Source organism: Amblyraja radiata, chromosome 15 (assembly GCF_010909765.2).
Source record: "Amblyraja radiata isolate CabotCenter1 chromosome 15, sAmbRad1.1.pri, whole genome shotgun sequence".
NCBI classification, from domain to species: Eukaryota; Metazoa; Chordata; class Chondrichthyes; order Rajiformes; family Rajidae; genus Amblyraja; species Amblyraja radiata.
The window spans coordinates 8,334,527-8,349,934 of NC_045970.1; the positions used below are offsets into that span (position 1 = coordinate 8,334,527).

The window sequence follows — 15,408 nt, forward strand, 5'->3', positions numbered from 1 at the left end:
AGCGATGCTGTCTATAGGCATGGGTTATTGATTGGGGACGATCAGCCATGATCACAATGAATGGCGATGCTGGCTCGAAGGGCCGAATGGCCTCCTCCTGCACCTATTTCCTATGTTTTTCTGACCCGCTGAGCTACTCCAGCTTTTTGTGTAATGGATGTGTTGACTGAGGAGATGATGGCAGGCTTTCAGATTTACAGACCTTTGGGATCTCTTCTAGGGCAGAGGTGACCTGTACAAGGGGCATGGGTTGCACCTGAACTGGAGAGGTATCAATATCCTTGCAGATCGGGAAGGCTTAAGCTAGTGGCAGGTATAGGAACCAGAGCAGGTAAATGAATGGACTGATGAAAAAGGTAGAGATTACTCAATTACTCCAACATTTTGTGTCTACGTTCTGATCTTGAGAATAGCACATTTTTTAATTTTCAAGGCAGTCTCGGTGTTTATTACTATTTCTGTCACAAAGGTCAATTTTGTAATTAGCTACAATTAGGTAACTAACTAATTATATGCTTTAATTTCTGGTCATCCAAGTAAGGTGTTTCATACTTGTTTCAGAATGCTTCAATCTACAATAACTGAAAATTTCATTCAGTTCTCTTAATGTTTAAGAAAGTTATGGGCTTTTGACTGTCCTCGATCACAGCTTTTGTGTTAAGTCAATGGAAAAGCAATGGGGAACAAGATGCTAATTTCCGAGTATGAAAATTACTATAACTTTTATAAATACTGAAGATATGAAAGCGAATTAAGTATCAAATTAAAGTTATTTTTATGCTTAATCTGATGGGATAAATTACAGGCTTGATTTATTAAATCTCAAAATTTTGTAACATTCCTAATAGGAGGGGAAAGGGTGGACGAGACATTGAATCAACAAAATACATTAATCGGTGCTAAATAAAGAGTCTACTATCACTGTTAGATGGAAGAAATGAAGTAAAAGTAAATCACAATGCACAATTTTGCACGACAACAGAATTGCCCACTCCTACCCGTTTATATTCTTTGGCCATTCATTGGATAGGTGGAGATAACATAAGCTCAGACAAACTATTCAAAGCTGTCTTGTTGTGGATGGGTGGTAGAGAGGAATGGGACATTCAAGTCCTTCTGCTTTCGCTAACCATTTTCTAACCTGTCTTTCCCCTCGCCTAAACATGCAGCCTAAAAGTGGACCCGATTGCAGAATACTACGTAGGTACATTGCACATTGTAGAAAATATATATTTTAAAGATGCCCACAGAGATTGCTAGAAACAATTTGAACAATAACACATTCTGTCAGATTAAAAAAAAAACGCTGTTGGCAGTTGTAACGAAGTTAAAACTAAATGTTCAATTTTTCAAGAGTAACATCTTCCTAAAAAAACGGGAATAAAAATCTTCGTTTAAAAGATGATTTCAATGCAGACACTCTGGTTCTACAGACGGAAGAGAGCAGAATAATAACAAAAATCATAAACTGCCAAGAAATGGCATTTAACATCTCACCAACCAGGAACCCATTTCTAAAACGGAAGTTTACCGCCATTGGGAAATAGAAAAGTCATCAGTTTTAAAATCTTCAGATTCCAGTTTCAGATACTTCAATTATAATGATCGGATTTTTAAACTATCCAAATGTTACCCATGGATACACTACAGCTCAGTAATATGTATTATGGAACGACGGTGGGCGGCCAGACAATTGAAAGTTTGGATTATTAACTTTTACTCTCTGGCTCCAACGTGGGACACTTTGTTTTGAAAAAGAAAACGGTACCTTTAAAAAGTTGTGGCTAAAGAAATGTGGCTAAAATACTGTCACACTATCTTAAAAGGGCGAGGAAGCCTGGTCAGAAAAAAAGCCTTAAAATTTGTGAAACTCACTCCACTGCCCTCAGACTATGTACAAATTTACCAGTGATTTATTTAAACAGATAAAAGGCGGTCATGAACTCCATATCTCCAACCATAACGAGAGCTCGCTGTCGGTTACACGGAACAAAATTAAACTTACCAAAACGAAAATTATCAGCTTCCCCCCCCCTTGAAGAAAATGTGCAGAAATGATTTCCTCGCCCCCACGAAGTAATCCCGACCTACGGACAACGCTGGGGCAGCGGCGGCGGTGACCAACCTCAGCGACAGATTCAAAAATCGCGCTTCCGTAAGGGGTGTCCAATCAGAGTTCGCCACTGTCCCCCTCCTTTCCGATTGGTCAGTGCTCGTGAAGCATGCCGGGAAGCCCTGGCGAGCTGCGCGAATTAAAATGGAGCTTTCTGGTAGCCATCTTGGTAAGGCAGTATTCAACCCGGAAGCCCCTTGTAATCGGCATATACACATCATGCAGCCTTTTGGAATTAAAAAAACATCCAGTCTAATGTGCCTCATGATGGACCATAAGGTACGAGAATTCCCTTTCATTGCCATGATTTATTTATGTAATCTTTATTTCCTTTTGAGGAAATATTTTATAAAGTATTACTTATATTCACTTTCCGAATTAAAGAAATATTCAATTTCTGAATTAAGTTGACGCTTGCAAGTGGTATGTAATGGAATACATTTAAAGTTTTATAAACTCATGTCGTGGTATAGGGGGTGTGCACGTAAGGTGACTGGGTCATAGGGCTTGACGCACAGAGCCGCTCAATCCATCTGGAGGACATCCGTAACCAAAGATCTTATAGCTATAGGATCTTTGTCCGTAACTTCCGGTATATGTTATTAATGCAAGAAACGCGTACTTTCCTACCTGTTAAAAACAGCCAAAATTTTCAATTTTTGCGCTGTAAAAAATTGTGGAAGTCGGGGTAAGCGTGAGAGACATGTACCCAACTTCAGAATTCCAAAAGTGAAGCGAAATGAAGGTAAAGAGAAACGAGAGCTGAAGGGACAACAACAGCTAAAGTGCTTGGCGAACATTGGCTGGGCAGATATCGAAATTAAAAATATTGGGAATTACCATGTTTGCTCACTGCATTTCAACAACAGTAAGGCATTATTTGTGTTTTTTCTTGATTCCTTTGGTACCTAAAAAGTCTCAGAAGTGATAAATCTGGCTGTAAATTTTGTTTTAGAGGCGTTTTCTTTTTGTATGTATAAAACCCACTTGAGAACCATGGGTGATTTAAAAATTTTACAGCCAGATTTATCACTTCTGAAACGTTTTAGATGCCAAAGGAATCAAGAAAAAACATAAATAATGCCTTTGTTGATGAAATGCAGTGAGCAAACGGCCAATGTTTGCTAAGCACTCTGGCTGTTGTTGTCCCTTCAGCTCTCGTTTCTATCTACCGTCATTTCTCCTCACTTTTGGAATTCTGAAGAAGGCTAAATGTCTCTCACGCTTATCCCGATCTCCATAATTATTTACAGCGAAAAAATTGACAATTTAGGCGGGTTTTAACGGGCCCGCTACGCTGGAAACAATGGTCAGTGCTTACCTGCAGTTCATCGCGTGTACTCCAGTTGGAGTAGCGTAGCAACAGTACGGGTCATGGGTCGTGACCCGACTGCCGTGAAACCTCCCTATTAGCAAAGAGCAAATAACCTGTATAGTATTTTTTTTTAAATAAAGAAAATAAATGGCAATTGCAAAATTAAGAAATTCACAATAAAAGGAGGCAATTAAAAGTAGTATCAAAGGTAGGCCTTAATTTTAGTTTAGTTTAGGTTAGACTGTATCTCTAAACTTTAGAGATACAGCGCAGAAACAGGCCCTTCGCCGCACCGACCAATGATCCCCACACATTAACACTATCCTACACCCACTAGGGACATTTTTTACATTCGCCAAGCCAATTAACCTACACACCTGTACATCTTTGGAGTGTGGGAGGAAATCGAAGATCCGTCCAAACTCTGCACCCCCGTGGTAGGGATCGAACCCGGGTTTCTACCACTTTGCCACCGTGACCGCCCACAGACAAGGGAAAAAATAAATGGTAAACCTAAAGTGAGATTGAGCAGGCCAAACATCTGTGTGTCCGATTTACAGATCCATCCATGCTTATTCATAGAAAGTAGATGCTTCTGACTAGCAAATTCACACTCCTAAAAGTAAATATGGGTTAATTGCCCATGCTATTAATGAGTATGGGCGGTGATCTGCATAAATTCAATGCTATTGTAATTCATTAAGGGTGAGATGTTCATCTTCTTATCGAGTCCACGCAGAAGATTAGAAGTTGTTCAGCCAGGCGGCTTCTGCATACAATGGTATTTGTCTTGTGCGTGGTGGTGGAAAGATTGGTGAAAACAGGGCCGTGACGTGAACGCTCTTTCCTTGACCCCGGTGAGATGATGAATGAGCAGAATGTCCGTTTAAGAGGCAATTTCATTGTTTTGAAATTCTTAAGGCCATTCCCTCAGTTGGCCATTTAATGCTAAGGACTTATCAATTTAAAATTAGATGTAAAATACTGGGGTAAGTGATAAAGGAAAGTTTCCTTCCTCAAAGGCAGCAAACTGAGTTGGAGTAAGTGAACTGCCTGGTTTGCCATATTTTATTGATTAAAACCCTTTGAAAGAAAAATAAGGGACTCAAATATAATGCCCTAGTAGTAGGCCCCCCTCGGTCATGACTGACCTTAGGTGATGCCTCCTATTTGTTGGCTGCTTGCTCCAAACCTCGGCTAGAGCAGCGTCGCTTGTGGCTGAAGAGACCAATGCGGGAGTGACAGTCTCTGTCGCAAAGGTCACATTTGTGTGTGGTCTCTGGATTGTTGAAGTTGCTGCGCTCCTTTCTGCGTGCCCGCTTGTTTGCCGCTGCGTTCATCAGTTTCTCTTCCCCCGTTTTGAGATGTTGGTTCAGGGTACCTCTCCACCTCGTGCGGTCAGCTGCAAGGCTCTCCCAGGACTCCACATCGATATCGAGCGCCTTCATATCTCTCTTGCAGACATCCTTGTAATGTAGGTGGGGGAGGCCGATGGTTCTCCTCCCAGATATCAGCTCTCCATAGAGGATGTCTTTTATCCTCCATGCGGTGGACATCCTCCATGCGGTGGAAATGGCCCAGCCACCGCAGTTTGCGTTGCCTGAGTAGAGTGTACACACTGGGAAGGCCAGCGGAAGGAATATCTAAGGTGGAAGGTGTTGAGTCATCTCTCCTGTCTGGCATATGTAGTCCATGTCTCACTGCCGTACAACAGCATGCTGTTGACACAGGCGCTGTAGACTGCTATCTTTGTCTTCACCGTCGGCTTTGGGTTGGTCCACACTCGAGTTGTGAGGTGAGCGAGAGTTGTAGCTGCCTTCCCGACCCTCTTATCACAGGGACGTATCACTGATGGAGACGAGTCAGAGTATAGAAGTGAGATCGACCAACTGACCAAATGGTGCCAGCACAATAACGTGGCTCTCAACACCAGCAAAACCAAGGAACCAATTGTGGACTTTGGAAGGGGTAGGATGGGGACCCACAGTCCCGTTTATATCAACGGGTCAATGGTGGAAAGGTTCAAGAGCTTCAAATTCCTGGGCGTGCATATTTCCGAAGATTTCTCCTGGTCCCAGAACACTGATGCAATCATAAAGAAAGCACATCAGCGCCTCTACCTCCTGAGAGGATTACGGAGAGTCGGTATGTCGAGGAGGACTCTCTCGAACTTCTACAGCTGCACAGTAGAAACATATAGAAAATAGGTGCAGGAGTAGGCCATTCGGCCCTTCGAGCCTGCACCGCCATTCAATATGATCATGGCTGATCATCTAACTCAGTATCCTGTACCTGCCTTCTCTCCATACCCCCTGATCCCTTTAGCCACAAGGGCCACATCTAACTCCCTCTTAAATATAGCCAATGAACTGGCCTCAACTACCTTCTGCGGGAGAGAATTCCACAGATTCACCACTCTCTGTGTGAAAAAGGTTTTCCTCATCTCGGACCTAAAAGATTTCCCCTTTATCCTTAAACTGTGACCCCTTGTTCTGGACTTCCCCAACATCGGGAACAATCTTCCTGCATCTAGCCTGTCCAACCCCTTAAGAATTTTGTACGTTTCTATAAGATCCCCCCCCCTCAATCTTCTAAATTCTAGCGAGTACAAACCGAGTCTATCCAGTCTTTCTTCATATGAAAGTCCTGACATCCCAGGAATCAGTCTGGTGAACCTTCTCTGTACTCCCTCTATGGCAAGAATGTCTTTCCTCAGATTAGGAAACCAAAACTGTACGCAATACTCCAGGTGTGGTCTCACCAAGACCCTGTACAACTGCAGTAGAACCTCCCTGCTCCTATACTCAAATCCTTTTGCTATGAATGCTAACATACCATTCGCCTTCTTCACTGCCTGCTGCACCTGCATGCCTACTTTTAATGACTGGTGTACCATGATACCCAGGTCTCGTTGCATCTCCCCTTTCCTAATCGGCCACCATTCAGATAATAATCTACTTTCCTGTTTTTGCCACCAAAGTGGATAACCTCACATTTATCCACATTATAGTGCATCTGCCATGCATTTGCCCACTCACCCAGCCTATCCAAGTCACCTTGCAGCCTCCTAGCATCCTCCTCACAGCTAACACTGCCCCCCAGCTTCGTGTCATCCGCAAACTTGGAGATGTTGCATTCAATTCCCTCGTCCAAATCATTAATATATATCCGTAAATAGCTGGGGTCCCAGAACTGAGCCTTGCGGTACCCCACTAGTCACTGCCTGCCATTGTGAAAAGGACCCGTTTACTCCTACTCTTTGCTTCCTGTCTGCCAGCCAGTTCTCTATCCACATCAATACTGAACCCCCAATACCGTATGCTTTAAGTTTGTATACTAATCTCTTATGTGGGACCTTGTCGAAAGCCTTCTGAAAGTCCAGATATAACACATCCACTGGTTCTCCCTTATCCACTCTACTAGTTACATCCTCGAAAAATTCTATAAGATTCGTCAGACATGATTTACCCTTCATAAATCCATGCTGACTTTGTCCAATGATTTCACCACTTTCCAAATGTGCTGCTATCCCATCTTTAATAACTGATTCTAGCAGTTTCCCCACTACCGACGTTAGACTAACTGGTCTGTAATTCCCTGTTTTCTCTCTCCCTCCCTTTTTAAAAAGTGATGTTACATTAGCTACCCTCCAATCCTCAGGAACTACTCCAGAATCTAAAGAGTTTTGAAAAATTATCACTAATGCATCCACTATTTCTGGGGCTACTTCCTTAAGTACTCTAGGATGCAGCCTATCTGGCCCTGGGGATTTATCGGCCTTTAATCCATTCAATTTACCTAACACCACTTCCCGGCTAACCTGGATTTCACTCAGTTCCTCCATCTCATTTGACCCCCGGTCCCCTGCTATTTCCGGCAGATTATTTATGTCTTCCTTAGTGAAGACAGAACCAAAGTAGTTATTCAATTGGTCTGCCATGTCCTTGTTCCCCATGATCAATTCGCCCGTTTCTGACTGCAAGGGACCTACATTTGTTTTAACTAATCTTTTTCTCTTCACATATCTATAAAAGCTTTTGCAGTCAGTTTTTTATGTTCCCTGACCGTTTTCTTTCATAATCTATTTTCCCTTTCCTAATTAAGCCCTTTGTCCTCCTCTGCTGGTCTCTGAATTTCTCCCAGTCCTCTGGTAGGCTGCTTTTTCTGGCTAATTTGTACGCTTCATCTTTTGTTTTGATACCATCCCTGATTTCCCTTGTTATCCACGGATGCACCACCTTCCCTGATTTATTTTTTTGCCAAACTGGGATGAACAATTGTTGTAGTTCATCCATGCAGTCTTTAAATGCCTTCCATTGCATATCCACCGTCAACCCATTAAGAATCAATCGCCAGTCTATCTTGGCCAATTCACGTCTCATACCCTCAAAGTTACCTTTCTTTAAGTTCAGGACCCTTGTCTCTGAATTAACGATGTCACTCTCCATCCTAATGAAGAACTCAACCATATTATGGTCACTCTGGCCCAAGAGGCCATGCACAACAAGACTGCTAACTAACCCTTCCTCATTACTCAATACCCAGTCTAGAATAGCCTGCTCTCTCGTTGGTTCCTCTACATGTTGGTTTAGAAAACTATCCCGCATACATTCCAAGAAATCCTCTTCCTCAGCACCCTTGCCAATTTGATTCACCCAATCTATATGTAGATTGAAGTCACCCATTATAACTGTTTTACCTTTGTTGCACGCATTTCTAATTTCCTGTTTGATGCCATCCCCAACTCCACTACTACTGTTAGGTGGCCTGTACACAACTCCCACTAGCGTTTTCTGCCCCTTAGTGTTTCGCAGCTCTACCCATATCGATTCCACATCCTCAAAGCTAATGTCCTTCCTTTCTATTGCGTTAATCTGCTCTCTAACCAGCAACGCTACCCCACCTCCTTTCCCTTTCTGTCTATCCCTCCTGAATATTGAATATCCCTGGATGTTGAGCTCCCAGCCTTGGTCACCCTGGAGCCATGTCTCCGTGATCCCAACTATATCATAGTCGTTAATAGTTATCTGCACATTCAACTCATCCACCTTATTACGTATGCTCCTTGCATGCTGACCAGTTCCATTGTGGCTTGGTTCGGCAACTTGTGCGCAGGAGCGGAAAAGACTGCAAAAAGTAGTAAACACTGCCCAGTCCATCATCGGTTCTGACCTCCCTACCATCGAGGGGATCTATCACAGTCGCTGCTTCAAAAAGGCTGGCAGTATCATCAAGGACCCACACCATCCTGGCCGCACACTCATCTCTCCGCTGCCTTCAGGTAGAAGGTACAGGAGCCTGATATCTGCAACAACCAGGTTCAGGAATAGCAACTTCCCCACAGCCATCAGACTATTAAACTCAACTCGTACAAAATCTGAACTTTAATTAGCCTACTGTACTTTATATGCTTTTTTATGTGTGTATACATATATTCAATGGTGTATGGACACACTGATCTGTTCTGTATTATTTATGCCTGCAATATTCTGTTATGCTGAAAGCAAAGCAAAAATTTTATTGTCTTATCTGGGATACATGACAATAAACTCTCTTGGATCTTGAATCTTATCAATCTCTGTGTCCAAGGAGAGGTGATGGTGGAGCCGAGGTACGTGAACTGATGGACCGCATCGGGTTCGTAGTCGTCGATGGTGATGACAGGCGGTGCGGGTGCCTCTGTCCTAGTACACAATGTCCTTGTACTCGAGACATTTTGCATATCCCACTGCAAAATGATGAACAAGGAAAACCTAATACCTTGTATGTTAATTATTTCCTGTAAATATCACTGATGATTCACACATAACATTCATTGCTGAAAATAAGAACTTTATAATCTATGCATGACCACAGTGCAATATAGAACAAAAACCTTTGAACTCTTATCAGTTTAAATTGTTTAATCTGTTTAAAGACACGGTGTCACTCTGACTGCAGATTAAAACAATATGACTTGGATTTTGTGGTCATCAGCAATAGGACTCGCTGCACATTATTTTTATGCTTTGAATTTTTTCGAGTTCTTCAGGTGAAGCGACTTCAATAATCCTGTTGGGTAAGGAATTCTAAGACTTACACGCAGTTATATTAAAGGACTGGCCACATATTTCAAAGTTTGGATAGTGTGTAATTTGAAAGTGAATCTGCTGATGGTGGTGTTTCCATGTTCCTAATGCCTTTTCCTCCTGGATGGTAGAAGAGATCTTGGGTTTGGCAAATGCTTTCAGAGTAATTTGAACTTGAAACTGCAATGTATTTTCTTGATGGTGCACACGAAAGCCAATGTGCACTGGTAGTGGCAAGAATGAATGTTAAGGATGGTTGATAGGATACCTATTAATTGGACTGGTTCGTCCTGGGCATGACGTTTTTTAAATAATCTCACATTTAGGACAGATGAGGAACAATGAACTGCAAGTAAGAATTTCATTGTTCTATTTGCGGCACAAGACAATAAAACACTTTAGTCTGAAGAAGGGTCTAGACCTGAAAAGTCACCCATTCCATCTCTCCAGAGATGCTGCCTGTCTCGCTCAGTTACTCCAGCATTTTGTGTCTACCTGACAATAAAACACTCGTGACTCTCTTGAATTTGGTGAGTGTGGTGAATCTTTTGAATTCTCTACTGTGAGGGTTCAGTCACTAATTGCATACATAACAGACTGAGTTTGCTGTATATTGCAGAATATGGAGATAATGAAGCAGAGGCAAACCAGCCATGAACTTGAGAAATGACAGGTTTTTTTAGACCCAAAATGGACATTTCTGCATCTAATTTTGCTATAATACACCCTGGCCTAATTTGTATTTTATAATCATGGCCAACAAACTCCATCTCTAACAAATGTCTACTGACTTGATTGCACACACCAGAAGCTTTTCACTGTGTCGGTGACAATAAACTAAACTGAACTGAAATATACAACTGGATGCATCGACATTCCATATACTCTGAGCATTCAAAAGTATACTAGACCAAGTGCAGACCCATTGGGTCTGTTCCCCCTTCTACCAGAAGATGTAAAAATGTCACTGTTATTGTAACGTCAGCAGCTGGGCAGCGGTCAGATTTAAAAAAAAGGTCAGATTGGTCAACATTTTTAATCAAAAAGTCAGGAAAATAAAGTACCAACGGTACAGAGGAATGGATTTCTAAACTCGCAAGGAAAATATCTACTGAAATAAGTAAACATTTTCCCGTTTCAGCGTCTGGTTTTCGAGGAGATACGTTTCACATGCAAAATCTCACACACACGCACACACACACACACACACACTTTTAATAGATACTGGACCAAGTGCAGAACCGTTGGGTCTGTTCCTCCAATGCGCAGTTGCGGGGGGGGGGGGGAAGAGGGGGGAAGGGGGTAGGGGAGGGGTGGAGGGGAGAGGGGGTTTAGGGGAGGGAGGGCAGGGGGGTGGGGAGAGGAAGGTTGGGGGAGAGAGAGGGGGAGAGAGGGGAGAGGGGGGGAGAGAGAGAGAGGGGAGGGGGGAGAGAGGGGAGAGAGAGAGAGGGAGTGAGAGGGGGGAGAGAGAGCGGGAGAAGTGGGGCGGGGTGGCAGGTCGCGGGAGCTCGAGCGAGCCCAGAGCGATCCGAGGATCAAAGATCCTATAGCGAGCTATACGCTCTTTGCTGAGGACTGACAAAAGCTTCCGCCAGCGTTACAGAGGATCGGGACGTGGACACGGAGAGGATGTCAGGGCGAGGGGAGAGGGGGAGGGAGGAGAGGGGAGGAGGTGAGAAGAGGAGGGGGGGAAGCCAGCCGAGTGAGTGGGCTGCGAACAACGGAGAGAGACAGAACCGCTTAAATCTCTGGAAACCTGCAGCTGAGTGAGCGGACGGGCGGGGGAGGAGAGGGGCGGGGCTTCACAAGCTGTACGGGCAGCGAAAAAACGTCTTCAGCGCATGGGTGCCTCTGAGCTCGCGATCTGCAGAACAAAGATCCTATAGCTGAGCTGTAGGATCTTTGCTGCAGAACTTTCTCAATCTTTCTGCGCCTTTTGAAGAAAGGTGGGTGGGCTAACGTACCTCGTAAAAAACTGCGCAAGCGTGTTGACAGCAGCTGCATTCATCCAGAGCAGCGGGGGGGAACGAGCACGAGGAAAGGCACGAGGAAAGGCATTGTGAGGTCAGCAGCTGGGCAACCTTAATATTTTTTTTAAATTTCAGTTTGGTTATAAATTTTAGTCAATATCTCTGGAAATAATTGATCAAATTTATAGAGGATTGGATTTTTGAAATCATAAGGAAAGGTTCTACCAGAAGATGTAAAAATGTCACTGTTATTGTAACGTCAGCAGCTGGGCAGCAGTCAGATTTTTAAAAAAAGGTCAGATTGGTCAACAATTGTAACAGGGGAAAGTCCATCTGTTCCCCATTCCCTATCACCCCCAATCCTCTTTCTCTATTCCCACACACGTGATGACGCGCTTCGACACAGGCTGCGGGGATGGGGGGTAGGGGCTGGGGCTGGGGCTGAGGCTGCTGCAAAGGCATATGTAAATGGATCCATTCCGATTGGACATCTGTGAGCATTGGGCATTGTGACATCACACGATGGAACGTTCACCAACATTCTATGGGTGAGAGCTGGGGGTTTTTTTTTGAAATTTTGGGGGGGGGGAGAAGGATTTTATTAAAAAGGTGTACATAAACACGACAGCATTTAATGAGAAGTGGATACTTGGAATGAAAAGTGAAATCTCTACCGAAATGGAAAAGATGTCGGAGTTTCTGGGTCGGCGTAGCAACGAATCAAATGCTGGCAACCACAAGTCAGGCAAGCGGCCAGTCAGCCAGCAGGCCAGCGAGCCACAGAGTTTGATTGATTGATAGATAGATAGATAGATAGATAGATAGATAGATAGATAGATAGATAGATAGATAGATAGATCCAAGTGCAGATAGATAGATAGATAGATCCAAGTGCAGATAGATAGATAGATAGATAGATAGATAGATAGATAGATAGATAGATAGATCCAAGTGCAGATAGATAGATAGATAGATAGATAGATAGATAGATAGATAGATAGATAGATCCAAGTGCAGATAGATAGATAGATAGATAGATAGATAGATCCAAGTGCAGATAGATAGATAGATAGATAGATAGATAGATAGATAGATAGATAGATAGATAGATAGATAGATAGATAGATAGATAGATCCAAGTGCAGATAGATAGATAGATAGATCCAAGTGCAGATAGATAGATAGATAGATAGATAGATAGATAGATAGATAGATAGATAGATAGATAGATAGATAGATCCAAGTGCAGATAGATAGATAGATAGATCCAAGTGCAGATAGATAGATAGATAGATAGATAGATAGATAGATAGATAGATAGATAGATAGATAGATAGATCCAAGTGCAGATAGATAGATAGATAGATAGATAGATAGATCCAAGTGCAGATAGATAGATAGATAGATAGATAGATCCAAGTGCAGATAGATAGATAGATAGATAGATAGATAGATAGATAGATAGATCCAAGTGCAGATAGATAGTTAGATAGATCCAAGTGCAGATAGATAGATCTGTTCCCCCAACGTGCGGTTGCGGGGGGGGGGGGGGTGGGGTCGGCATGTGGCGTCACATACACTAACTACCACCCTGCACACACGCTAACTACCCCCCTTGATATTATATTAATATTATTAATTTGCTCCTTTTACCCCATAACCGCCCTATCCACTGACGCATAGCCCCCAACTCGCAGTCTAGAGAGGGGGGTTGGTAGAGCGTGAGGGCAGAGAGAGAATGGGGAGAGACAGAGAGAGGAGCAGAGACAGAAGGGCAAGAGACAGAGGGAGAAGGGGTGGAGGGGAGGAGGAGAGGATGGGTGGGTGAGCGGGGGAGGAGGGGAGAGTGAGATGGGGAGAGAGTGGGGAGGGGAGATGGGGAGAGAGTGGAGAGGGGGAGGGGGGAAGGGAGAGAGGGGGATGAGGATGGGGATGAGGATGGGGAGGGGAGCAGAGTGGGGAGGGTGAAGGGGGAGACGGGTAGGGGGAAGGAGGTAGTAGAGGGGGGGAAGGGTGGGTGAGGGGGATAGAGAGGGGTGGGGGAAGGGGAGAGGAAGAGAGGGGGAGGGGAGGAGAGGGGGAGTGAAGGAGAGCCGGGCGGCAGCAGCAAAAATCGCCAACGAAATGTGAAAAATGTCGGCGTTTTTGGAGGAGAGCCGGGCGGCAGCAGCCGTTATGGTCACTGGCCAGCAAGAGGCGAAATAATGAGTGAGTGGGGGTGGGGAAGATTTTATTAAAAATGTGTACAGAAAAATGTCTAAATGTAATGAGGAGTGGCTTAGTGAATGTAAAAGTGAAATGGCTAGCAAAATGTAAAAAATCTCTTGAGTTTTTGCGTGTGGTTTTGGCAGACCAAGGAATCAAAGGCCAAATCTCTCTCACACACACACACACACACACACACACACACACACACACACACACACACACACACACACACACACACACACACACACACACACACACACACACACACACACACACACACACACACACACACACACACACACACACACACACACACACACACACACACACACACACAGTTTTAAAAGTATACAGATATAGATATGATATGATAGATATAGATAGATTATTAAGGATGAGGTTTTGAGCCCTTGGTAGAAGCACATGATAAAGTAGGCTGAGGTCAGCATGGTTTTGGGAAGGGCAGATCTTGCTTGATAAATCTGTTAGAATTCTTTGAGGAAGTAAATAGCAGGGCAGATTAAGGGGAATCAGTAGATATTCATAACGTTGTAAGTGATAGGAGCAGAATTAGGCCATTCGGCCTACTCCACCATTCAATCATGGCTGATCTATCTCTTCTTCCTAATGCCTTTCTCCTGCTTTCTCCCCATAACCCCTCATACTAATCAAGAATCTATCTCTCTGCCTTACAACTATCCATTGACTTGGCCTCCACAGCCTTCTGTGGAAAAGAATTCCACAGATTCACCACTGGAGCAATTCTGAGCCTATTCAAGATGGCGTTGAAGCTGGTCCTAGAAATGCATTTGCTATATTCATTACAATCGCTCTGCACTTAAATCAGCAACATTTCATATGTTCTTCTTAATCTCCACTCAGATCTGTCGATTCTCTTGTTTCGGAACCAAACTTCCCGGAACAACTCTTGGAGCCGTGAGGACCCAACCAGCGAGGCCTACAGCGACCGTCGACACTTGCGGCCTACTGATTTCCCAGAGCTTCCAACCTGACATCCTGCGGAGCTGCCCACGTCACAACTGGACCTCTGGGTCCAACTGAGAACAGGCCCCACCTGCAGGTATCAATTCTCACACGAATCGTGCACAATTTAATCTCCACTCAGGCCTCCACTCCTGGAGCTTCTGGTTGACTTGAATGATGTCCCGATGGTGTTGCTGACCACGAGTAGACTTCCAGGCGTGTCCAGGAACAGGCCCCAACCCTCTGGCAGTGGTTGATTCCACTGCCTGAGCTCGACGTCTCACTGATGATGGACCCAACCTCCCGACGATGGATCTTGGCATCGGGCACGACCAGGATGAAGACCCGACCTCCGGGACCAACACTGACTTACGCTAGCCAGACAGGCCAGAGGCCCGACCTTCTGGATCGACCAACAAAGCCACAGCAGACCCACGGAAGCGCCCAATGCTCCCTCCAAATGCAGCTTCTCACCTCCTGGGATGTCCAACACCAACACCAGGAGCCAGCCTGGCCAGAGGCCCAATCTCCCAGACCGACCACCATCACCGACGAAGTTGGGCAGCATCGCTGATGATAGTGCAACCCCCCCTGTTGAACAATGCATTCTATGCTCACTTTTAGCAGAAGGCTAACCGATGATGACTGTCCCTTCAGACTCAAGTGTGCCTCTTCCTTGGGTTACTATTGCAGAAGTTAGATCACTCTTCCCGAGGGTGAACCCACGAAAAGCAACTGGCCCAGACTGTG

The 15,408-nt window shown here is 44.3% G+C and overlaps 2 protein-coding genes across 2 annotated transcripts in view; one reads left to right on the top strand and one right to left on the bottom strand.

Moving 5' to 3' along the window:
• kif11 (kinesin family member 11) overlaps positions 1 to 2,157 on the bottom strand; it is a 73,399-nt gene extending 71,242 nt beyond the window's left edge. The window contains exon 1 of the mRNA XM_033033603.1: positions 2,006 to 2,157. The gene's annotated coding sequence lies outside the window, so the exon portion shown is untranslated. The remainder of the gene's footprint in view (positions 1 to 2,005) is intronic.
• Positions 2,158 to 2,304: 147 nt separating this feature from the next.
• ide (insulin degrading enzyme) overlaps positions 2,305 to 15,408 on the top strand; it is a 135,466-nt gene continuing 122,362 nt past the window's right edge. The window contains exon 1 of the mRNA XM_033033608.1: positions 2,305 to 2,392. The gene's annotated coding sequence lies outside the window, so the exon portion shown is untranslated. The remainder of the gene's footprint in view (positions 2,393 to 15,408) is intronic.